Here is a 10354-nt window from a genome sequence, read left to right as displayed (position 1 = left end):
GCAATAATGAGCAATAGGGGTATGCAGTGCTTACCAGTGGATAGGTAGGGACAAGAGGGGTCGGATAGAGGATCCCAAGTCACTGTTATTAGTGGCAGTGGGTGTCGGATGATGGAAGCGGTAGTCCCATCAGCTGACACCAGTGACCGGAGATAAACTGTATACCTCTGATCACAGCTGAGCGCTCACGCTGTCTTTTGACGGAGTGGGAACCGTGGCTGTCTGACCAGTGGGGATGGTTTCACCGCCGATCAGAAGCGGTGTTTGCTGTGCTGTCATTCATATAACAGCATGTCAAACACTGTATTGTTGGGCCCTCTAACGGGGTTCGGGTCCACTCTGCTGGATGACAGGCTGTAGGAACGCATCATGCAGCCTGCCATCTAGATGTAGCAGAGCCGAGTGTGAAGTGACTCAGTGTGAACATACCCTTAATCAAGTAACCAAATCATTTTTAAAACGCAGTGAACACTATGAAAACAAAACCAAAGAATTATGTTAGAATTGCATTTTTTTCACCATGTCACTCCACCCAAATTTTTTGCCCATTTTTCTGTAAATTATATTGTAAAATGAATGATGTAATTCAAAACTACAACTCATTTATATTAAAAAAAGCCCTTCTATTGCTACATCAATAGAATTTTTTTTTTTTAATTTATGGATCTTGGAAAAAGAAGAGGAAAAGGCAAATATGAACAATCTCCCAGGCGTTAAAGGGTTTTAAACAATTGCCAATCCTCAAATATGTACCTATCAGCTGTTATGCCACTTTTCAGGTAGTGTGAACCTTAATGGAAAAGTATAATAACTCCAGTAAATATGTCAAAAAGTTAAAGCTCTGTGTCATCCTTCTTAGATGGTGCGGTTATGTCATGTTTTTTGCAATTATAGAAGTAAAAGGGATTTTAGTAAAGGCCCAATTAGACCACTGTTGTTCATGTATGTGGTTGACTCATGCTTTTCACAGACAGAACACATATCCATTATAATCTATACTGTATTACTTATTACCGGTATTTATTTTTAGACAACCATTGATTCCATGATGCTTCAAATGAGAAGAAGTTACATACAGAATACAAATAAGTGAACAAACTAACAATGACAGACTGGTACAGAGGGAAGAGGGACGTATCCTTCTGGGCTTACAGTCTACAGGGTAATAGGTAAGGAGACAGGGTTGGCGGTGTTATGGCAGCTCCGGTGGTGGTAAGGTGGGTTATTGCAGGCTGTAGTCTTTCTTGAAGAGATGCGTTCTCAAGTTCTGTCTAAAAGATGTGAGAGTCAGATTATTACATGAAAAGCATAGGTCTAGAAAACAACCATTTAGCATAAGGGTTCACAACCTGCTCTGGTTTGATCGCCATCATGTCAAGCTTAGCCATTCCCAAGGACCTCAATAAACTAAATAAGTGGTATTACTATCTCAGACATTTATCAAGTATTGGTGTAAGTTTCACTTCCAGGACTCACATCTATAGGGAGAATAGGGGGTTCCCTATGCCCACATTTGTACTTCAAAAGAGAGGATTCCAGACTGTTTATGTTTCAATACTCCCATAAACTGCTATTAAGATATCCACATGCATAGATGGGAACTAATCCACCTCATCTGCTTCTTACTACAGTGCCACAGGGATGTGCAAACCCCTATTCTGCCAATTTATTGAGTATCTCATTGATGGCTACACATGCTGCTATTTTCTCTGTTAAGCAAAATACATGTGAACATATAGACAAGTATGTCTGGCACCACATGGTTGTCTGCATCACCACTGCTTTACCAGAGGGTTTTACTCTTTGATGATTTGTGAAATGCTACTTCAAAGGGTTTGTAGTTGTATGAAAATGTCCTTACAAATCCCACAGCAGAAAACCTCATTGGTGGATACAAGCGTAAATGTAGCGTAATTGGAGTGTGGTTTACTGAGTCACAAAGGCTCGTCAGGAACCAAAAGCAACTCAAGAAGGGGCTGTCAGACATGGTATGGCGGTCTTGACTGCCAGGATAAAATGTTATGGCTTGAAGCCTCAGTTTAAGAAATGCAAGACCATGATGTCATTAGGATTAGTCATGAGCGTGTGTACTCATTGCTTGGGGTTTTCCAGAGCACGCTCGGGTGACTTCCGAGTATTTTTTAGTGCTCGGAGATTTAGTTTTCATCTCGGCAGCTGAATGATTTACAGCTACTAGCCTGCTTGATTACATGTGGGGATTCCCTAGCAACCAGGCAACCCCCACATGTACTCAGCCTGACTAGTAGCTGTAAATCATTCAGCTGCCACGATGAAAACTAAATCTCTGAGCAGTCATAAATACTCGTCACCCGAGCGTGCTAGGGAAAACCCAAGAAATGAGTACACTTGCTCATCACTAGTTCGGATACCTGTTACTGTATGCCACAAAGTTGTTAAAAGTGACTACTGCCACAACTTACTGTCATAAAATTACAATAACTTTGTACACAGATTATTATTTATTATATATTTATTATTTGTTCCGTGATGATTTGGGATTTCCAGAAATATACATCACCCACATGTAGGGGAAAATATCCTCATGAAAATCAGAGCAGTGGGGTTATTTTCAAGCCAATTTTGAGAGCAGATTTAACCTCATTAAATGCTTTCTAATGCAGTAGGATGAAATCTGAATCAAAATTTGTGTATTTAGTTGTGGATTTGTCAAGGATTTGCAGCAAAATTAACAGAAAATTGGCATAACTTGTGATTGTGAACATATCTTTATAATAATTAGTTGAATTAATTCAATTAATTTAATTACTAGTGATGAGCGAATATACTCGTTACTCGAGATTTACTGAGCACGTTTTGAGTATTTGTTAGTGCTCGGAAATTTAGTTTTTATTGCCGCACCTGAATGATTTACATCTGTTAGCCATCATAAGTACATGTGGGGGTTGCCTGGTTGCTAGGGAATCCCCACATGTACTTATGCTGGCTAACAGATGTAAAATACTCGAAGGACACCCGAGCGTGCTCGAGAAATCTCGAGTAACGAGTATATTCGCTCATCACTAGTAATTACTCGAAAACCAGCAACATATGAAATTAATAATTGATTAGTGATAATTGCCTTAGAACAAACATTTTAAGAAAAGGCAAACAACTTTTGTTTCCAAAGGAGTTACTTCTATACTGCTTTCTAAATATTTCTAAAGCAAATATGACCCAAAACTAAACATTGCATACAATTCAATTAGGGAAGAAGAGAAAAAGATTTGTTGTCAAACCAGTCAACTTGTACATCTTTAGCAGAAAAAGATCTTGGGATTGGTACATGAGCTATACCGTTGACATCATGAAGCCCACCAGTCTTCCATAATTAGTGTAAACATGTAGATGGATATAATTGAAGACAAACTAAATATAGAAGCCAAATTGTAGATAGCATTGTTCTGTAATGTTGGAATTTATTAAAAAATGAAGCTGATGGATACTGCTGAGGTCTAGGTTTTGTCTAAAACTAATTTTTAAAACAAGATCATTATCAAGCATGCTAGCTAATGTATCCAGGAGATGGCTGCTGTCAGCAATTATCTTGTGTATCACATAAATATTTGACCTGAAACAGGCAGCAATAAAGCCTGCAGCTTGTAGCTAGTCAATAGGTTACTGCATAACTGGACTAAAGGTACCGTCACACTCAGCGGCGCTGCAGCGATACCGACAACGATCCGGATCGCTGCAGCGTCGCTGTTTGGTCGCTGGAGAGCTGTCACACAGACAGCTCTCCAGCGACCAACGATCCCGAGGTCCCCGGTAACCAGGGTAAACATCGGGTTACTAAGCGCAGGGCCGCGCTTAGTAACCCGATGTTTACCCTGGTTACCATCCTAAAAGTAAAAAAACAAACGCTACATACTTACCTACCGCTGTCTGTCCCCAGCGCTCTGCTTCTCTGGTCTGGCCGTGAGCGCCGGGCAGCCGGAAAGCAGAGCGGTGACGTCACCGCTCTGCTTTCCGGCCGCTGTGCTCACAGCCAGAGCGCCGAGGACAGACAGCGGTAGGTAAGTATGTAGCGTTTGTTTTTTTACTTTTAGGATGGTAACCAGGGTAAACATCGGGTTACTAAGCGCGGCCCTGCGCTTAGTTACCCGATGTTTACCCTGGTTACCAGCGAAGACATCGCTGAATCGGTGTCACACACGCCGATTCAGCGATGTCTGCGGGGAGTCCAGCGACAAAATAAAGTTCTGGACTTTCTTCCCCGACCAGCGACAGCACAGCAGGGGCCTGATCGCTGCTGCCTGTCACACTGGACGATATCGCTAGCGAGGACGCTGCAACGTCACGGATCGCTAGCGATATCGTCTAGTGTGACGGTACCTTAAGAAAGGAGCTTAACTAAGGAGCAATACCATTGCTTCACTGCTTTACATTTATTTGAATGACTGAAGTAATGTTCTTTATGGATATTGCATCTATCATTATAGATAGCCAGTTGCGCTATCTGTCCTAGAAGATGAGGAGAATATATACTATTGTTTTGTCAACTAAATAGGTTACTTAAAACCTCTTACAGATCTCCCATTTCAATCCCTCATAATGCAGGATTCTAGGTTGTCAGGGAGAGTAATTCCCGATGAGCTGGCACATGGTCCTACTAGTACTGTAGAAAAATCAACTACATTTTTGACGAAGTTTTTAAATGTCCACAATTCCAAATTGTATTTATAATTGATCTGGAGTTAAAACTGTGTATGCATATGTAATTGTATTTTCTTAAATATCTATGCTAAAGACAACTTACATGTGTGTGATGAACTGACTGGTGTTCAGACACCAAGTCACATATATAACAAAATGGCGATCTGTGCCCATATGGCCATCACAGGGGCCTGCCAGTGATTACTAGCTAAGTTCTGAAAAGCCTCTCAAACTGACCATTTAACCTCTAAGCTGCTCGATGAGTAGTACACTATATTGTAAGGTGTCTGGCAGAAAAATGGGGCTCCAACACTGACACGAGCACATGACACCTGTGAGTTTCCAAAAGCTAATATGTCTTCTATGAGCACCTGACGACAATTAAGCCATGTCAGAGGCATAGCCTAATAATTTTTCCGTCTCTGTCTGCTTAAATATCTGTCACCAAAAACAAAGGCAAAAAGGCAGCATTATTTACTAACATAGGTCTCAAAACTAATGTAATACAGGATGCAGCAGCCCCCTTAATAAAGACATAGGCCACACATGTGCAAAGGACTGATGAAACAACCAGTTCAATACATGGAGGGGGTGGTTGCCTAGTATTACAAGTGCACATGAATAAGCATTGTATAGTGCATCAGCCACACAGATGTGATGCACAGAGTTTAGCTTACAGCAATAAAATTCCTTGTGCTAAAGAATTATGTACATTAGTATCCTCATTAGGAGCCACATTCTAATTAGATGTGCACGACCTTGCTCAGTGCAAGTGACTTGAGCAAGGCTGTGTATGTCTAGTGGGAATGTGACTACATGATGTCAAACCCTTGAGTCTGTGCTTTGTGGTCACCCTCTCTGTCTGCCAAGCCACAGCAGATGCACCTTTTCTCTGGGTGTTTAGTTTCTGTTATGTTTGCTGCAGTTTTTTAGGTTGGCAGGTGCAGCGCCCCAGAGATCTGGTCGTTGCAGTATGACACTCTGCCACTAAGGGGAGTGATGGTACGTCTGATGGCACTGAAGGAATTCTACTGACCAGGTATCACCAGCACACATTACACTTCACACTCCGGCCACTAGGGGGAGAAAAAGGCTTTATTTATTGGGCCACTCCTCACACTGGTAAAACTAGGGGTTGGAAAGGAAGTTAGTCAGATGCTGACTGGGTTGGATTCAGGCAACATCCCGTGGCAGGGGGTGTTGCAGGGAGAAGACACAGGGGGGTCCCTGTCAGGTGTGGGAACCTGGCAGGTGCCTAGCGAACAGAGCAGAACGTTACGGAACCGCGCCTGCACACCCCGCGGCGGTATCCTAAGAAAGTGACACGAAGGGAAGGATATTGTGGAACAGTGAGAAACGAGATCAAGCACAAAGGAGAACCAGTAGGAGTCGTGCCGTGAGACCGAGGCAACATCCTACTGAGGCGCGTAGCCGGTGGCCAGAACACCGCGGGAGTAACTGACTCTAGGCCTTACTTCGAACTCCGCAGGACAGTTAATTATAGGTTGGCTGTCTACCTTAACTTTCCTACGAAGACATAGGGGGCAATGCGTGGAGAGGGGCGTCTCTAGGGTCCCGGAAGAGCTCCGAGCCTTCCCGTCATACGGGTGCGTCCTAGCTATAACATACCTGGGGGACGAGAAACTAGTAACATCTGGAACAAGCGAGAGAGAATTAGAAAGAACGAACGAGAATAGCAGTTGTGAGGACTATTCTGAATGCTCAGCAGGGTAGCACTACAACACACAGGCGCTAGTGGTAGGCACTGATTTCCACCTGCAAAGGTAACTCTGGAAGTGCCCATCGGACCGGCCGGTCTCAGATAGCCCTGTTAAGCGTGCTCTGGATTGAGGATCCTGAAGTCTTCAGTAAAGAGGTAAAGAGACTGCAACCTTGTGTCCTCGTTATTGACTGCACCTCACACCATCACCATCCACCTTACTGGGAAGCCCTGGGGACATACTTCACCTGTAGGAAGGTATACCATCCAGCTGCCACTCCATCACCCCAGAGGACCCCACAGCAGCGTCGGTCATCCTGACCGAACACCACAGGTGGTGTCACGAATCCCTGATAGACTGTACCACCTTTATTGGACGCCCCTTAGCAGGGTCACGGACCGGGTCTAGCCACCGTGACAGCCTCAGAACTGAACCAGAGAGGCCCGGTACCAAGAACTCGTGGCCCTGTGTCTGGGGGCGATCCACAGGTGTTTTCATTTACTCATTTGTCTGCCCTATCAATTTCTGGGTTCAGCTTTATGTAATTTCCTCCTGCTTGTATTTGCTGCTGTGATAGTCTCATTTTGGACGACCAGCCATACTGCTGTAGTTTAAGCCTTTCAGTGAAAGTCCAGCTAGGGTATATCTTTTTGCTGTTTATGTTCTTTATCATGCACCTACCTTCTGTTTCTAGTTAAGAAGTAGGTGGTTTATTTTCTTATAATTCTTTATTTTGTATTCCGGTATTTGTTTTACTCAGTCGAGCATTTTGTTCTATTTCAGCATACTTTTCCTTCTGTAGGTAATTTTCACTCTGCTTTGCCGTCCGGTTCTTTAGGAGGAACGTGAAGAGTTTGACGACCTTTCAAGCACATTAGTTTGCGTTGCTTTCATCTCTTCTGTGGTTAGGGCTATCTCAGCTCACACAGTAACTACTAGAGACTGCGGGGTCAGGATCTCTAGTCTGTACAGGAACCGCAAGGGACAGTTGCAATTTTTAAGTGCATTACCTTTTTTCCCCCCGAGTAGTTTCTACACTATCATAACACATGTATGCATATCACACACTTGTGGTAACACGGTGACAGGACTGCATGCTCTTGCTGCTGGAAACCGAGAATTCTGACAGTGTGTGGTGAGGATGTTGTGAGAATTCAAAAAGTGTGCAGACACATTGAGTGACTGTAGACTTTCATTCCAAACCTGGAAAACTTCTTTAACCCTTATATGCTACGGTCAGTAGTGATCATGGCATCTAAGGTGTTTGCTAGAAAGCGAGGGCGCTCTCTGTCAGCCCACACTTTCACAAACACTGTGGATTTCCATGGCAGGTGGGGCTTTACAAAGACTCCCAAGTCTTCTATAAGCACCTGGCTATCAAGTCATATTAAAGCCACAGTTTAATAATAATCCTGTCACTGTATTTTGATAAGCAACAATTAGAGATGAGTAAATGGATTTGCAAGACCTTGGTTCAATTGCCATGCTAGTAGTTCATGATCCTGGACGTGAGCGATGTGAACATACTGAAATCAACAGCGCCTCTTCTGAATAGCACATAGTCATTGTTGCAGTGGACTGATTTATCAGAAGAGGCACTGGTGATACAGATTGGCAAATAGGCAGGTGATGATTTGCAGGGGTCCCGAATGGCAGCCACAGACTACTGACATGAACACTGAATCAGAACAGCATAAATTCCAAAGCATTATGTTAGTCATCAAGCGAATGATGCTTCAAGTCCAATAGGGGGACAAAAAAAGACAAGGAAAATTAAGGTGAATATATAGTAATGAAATATTTGTTTTGATGCCCACCTAAATCTGTATAAGCTAATCAGTAAATTATATGTATGCTCGTGTGCAGCTAAGTGGCAGTAGGAGCAGACACTGACAACTAGTTAAGCTTCAAATAACCAGCTCTCCCCAGAGGCAACGGGCAATAGACCTAAAGCTCCTACTTTAGTGGTGAGCACTTTCACCATCCACTGTCTCACTCAAGATTGTGATGAACAGGTTCCCCAACAATCTTCTCAAAAGTACTAGCCTTCCTCATAAAAATTTAATCCACAGCAATAAAAAAAATCACACACCTGACAAACCGGAATTGGGCCATCAGAGACTTCACTGTGTTAACTCCCAAACTTCTCTTTCTCAGGAATGCAGTCTCCTCCATCTAAGTTACAGATACCCACACCTAGTCACCTGATCTCTAAACCACATGTAATATATTAGGTGCTGTTGGATAGACTGGTTTTCAGATTGTCCTTTTTGTTCTTCACACAGACTTGGAAGGAGTGGTGACCCACTTAGAATTTAAATGCCAAAGGAGCAACTAGATATTAAAACAAAATTCAACCTTACAATTGAAAGAGTTGATGAAATTGAATAAATCTAATTCACTATGCTATCATTCCTGAACTCCACCAAAGATCTTCCACAAACGAACATGTTACATAGGTTATAAAGTGTGATAACAAGTCTCATCTCTCCAACTTCCAAAGCTCAGAGACTAGTAGACTGTTTCCCACCAGGAACAGACAACTGTGTTATTTTATTATTTAGAGCAATGAAAAGACAAATGGACAGCTATATCAGTTTAATTATATCCCGCCATCTATACTTGTTCATTCTGGTGCCACTTCTCACCCCCTCCCCAAGGTATGGTATATAAATATTCCAAAACTGGGGATAGAGCTATACTTTCAAGAGTTCTATAAACCCAGAGACCCTTGGAATGAAGAGTCATCTAGGTCTTTTCTGATTTACCAAGTTGGCTATTCTGCAGGATACTCCCCGCAAAGCTCTAACCCAACTGGATATGTTTCTGTGGCATTGCCTTTGCAAGGTTAGATCCTATCAATCTGGATAACAAAAAGTTACAATCAGACTTACAGGATTCTCTACAAAAGACTGGAATGGGTAAGGCCTCCCCATGTAAACTATGCCAGAGTTGGTAAGTCCTTCCCTCGATTTGAGTGGACCATTCTCTTCAATATATGGTCAGCCACCAATTTGTAACCCACCTACTAAGAATCATGCTACTAAACTACTTTTATTTCAGTGCATTGTTTTCATTGCATACACTTGTGCTAATATGATATACTGTATTAAAAATGTGTTGTGTGTAATTGACCCTTTTTTCCCGGTGATAGAGAGAATTAAAACCGTTTCATTGAAAAATACTTTCAACAGCAAAAACCAACCGCCATTTAGTCACATTAGCATAAAATAAAACATATAGCTCTTAGAATAAAAAACAATATAAAATATTGCTTGGCTCTTAAAGTGGTCATAAATTAGATGAACCTTGGTTATATACCTAAACTAACTAAAGTGTGGCCGTCCGTGGGGAAGAACAGTTTTTTTCTGGTATTCTTCAAGTGGATTTGGCACTAGATTTCACAATATATTATTAAGTACATACCCAACACGGCTGATGTACTTACTTACATGTCATTAAAAATGTTATTAGTCTGTGCCTCAAAGCCATTTGATACAGTAGAGTGGAACTTCCTATAAATGACTATGAAGAAAAGAGTTTATTGGATTGGTTAATGTACTGTTCTCTAGCCTAGTATCTAGCGTTCTGGGTAATGATCAAGTATCCTGCACATTTCCCATTCAGTGGGATACCCAACAAAAAATCCTCTTGCAATTATTATTGAATATTATTTTAGAACCTTTGACTTCAGCCATTTTGTAAGATTAAGCTGTAGAGGGATTTAGATTTGGTGAGCTCACAGAAAACATATACCCCTACCATGTAGATAGGGTAATTTATCATAATTTCTCTTGCTTTTATTTGAAAACTGCAGCACCATAGGACATTCTACCTTCCTAAAATGATAGGAAACATAATTACTCAGATTAATTTTTAGGATATATAGCGCTACTACTGAGCAGTTCTCATTGTGTAATTATTACAACTAGGGTCGGACTGAGGCCCACCAGGGAAAT

At 42.0% G+C, this 10354-nt stretch overlaps 1 long non-coding RNA gene across 1 annotated transcript; it reads right to left on the bottom strand.

The window, feature by feature from the left end:
- Positions 1 to 982: 982 nt before the first annotated feature.
- Positions 983 to 8542, bottom strand: LOC138680777 (uncharacterized). Its single transcript, XR_011321769.1, has 2 exons — positions 8488 to 8542; positions 983 to 1267 (listed from the first exon to the last, which is right to left on the bottom strand). It is a non-coding gene; the product is annotated as an uncharacterized lncRNA (long non-coding RNA).
- Between the last annotated feature and the right edge of the window lie 1812 nt (positions 8543 to 10354).

The sequence above is a fragment of the Ranitomeya imitator genome, chromosome 5 (assembly GCF_032444005.1).
Source record: "Ranitomeya imitator isolate aRanImi1 chromosome 5, aRanImi1.pri, whole genome shotgun sequence".
Taxonomy (NCBI): domain Eukaryota; kingdom Metazoa; phylum Chordata; class Amphibia; order Anura; family Dendrobatidae; genus Ranitomeya; species Ranitomeya imitator.
Note: the sequence above shows the minus strand (reverse complement) of the source record. Positions and strands in the feature narration are given on the sequence as shown.